The sequence below is a fragment of the Heterocephalus glaber genome, unplaced genomic scaffold (assembly GCF_053883595.1).
Source record: "Heterocephalus glaber isolate CG9 unplaced genomic scaffold, H.glaber_assembly_v1.0 deba00001428, whole genome shotgun sequence".
In the NCBI taxonomy this organism is placed as follows: Eukaryota; Metazoa; Chordata; class Mammalia; order Rodentia; family Bathyergidae; genus Heterocephalus; species Heterocephalus glaber.
In genome coordinates this window covers 12,166,639-12,167,619 of record NW_028258293.1, presented here as the reverse complement: position 1 = coordinate 12,167,619, position 981 = coordinate 12,166,639, and positions in this window count along the sequence as shown.

The window sequence follows — 981 nt, the reverse complement described above, 5'->3', positions numbered from 1 at the left end:
CTTCCTCTTTCAGGCCCAAAACACGTAAAACGTGATACGTGGCTGCTGGCGTCGGCTCAAGGGGGCGGGGAGAGTCCTTTGCCAGCCAACGAGAGGCGGCCTGCGGGGTGTGGATAAGGGAGTGGGCGCTTCAAGGGGGGCGGAGGTCCTCGGCCTGTTATCCTTGGAGTTTCTTGTAAACTTTGGTAGGGAAAGAGAGGCGTGGGGATTACACGGATGTGGGGATGTGGGCGCCCACATCCGAAACGCCTACGCCCCAATTGCAGATCCAATAGGTCTTGAGCTGGGAATTTCGGTTACCGTTTCTAGGCGCTCGGGAAGCCGCGCAGGCGCACGGGGCACAGAATGGTCGTGGACACGCAGTACTCCTCGCGTCCTGGCACGTGGTATGCGTTCAGGGCTAAACAGATGCGCACCCCCTGGGCTTCTGCCGGGAGCTCCTCCTTTTGCCCTTTTAGATAATAAGCGTCACTTAGGCCAGCCCACCTGTGGTTTTGCTCGGAATGAATGAAGGGGTTCCTTGTATAGAACCAGGCTTGACATACTTTTTTAAAGAAAAATTTTATTTTATTTTATTTATTTTTTTGGTAACGGATCGAACTTGGGTCCTTGTTCTTGCGAGGCAGGCGAAGATAAATTTTATCCCATTCTTCCCCTCAGCCTTGACATGGTTTGATGCGCTGATGAACATATGCACCCCATATTCATAGTCACTGCGAGTCCAGTCCTCGGTTCTATTGGAAAGTTATCGTGGGTCTGTAAACTCATTTCCACACAGTGAAACACTTGTAAATAATTAAGCAAACCTGGGTCTGAGGGTGTAACAGCTAGGAATGGACAGGTAAAGGGTATTAATGATCTTTTCGGTGTGATGAAAATGGCCCGAAATTGGATTGTGGAGATGATTGAACAGTTTGCCAAAAAATCACTGTAAACACAAAGGAGTGAATTTTAGAATACAAATTGTACGTATGTGAAACT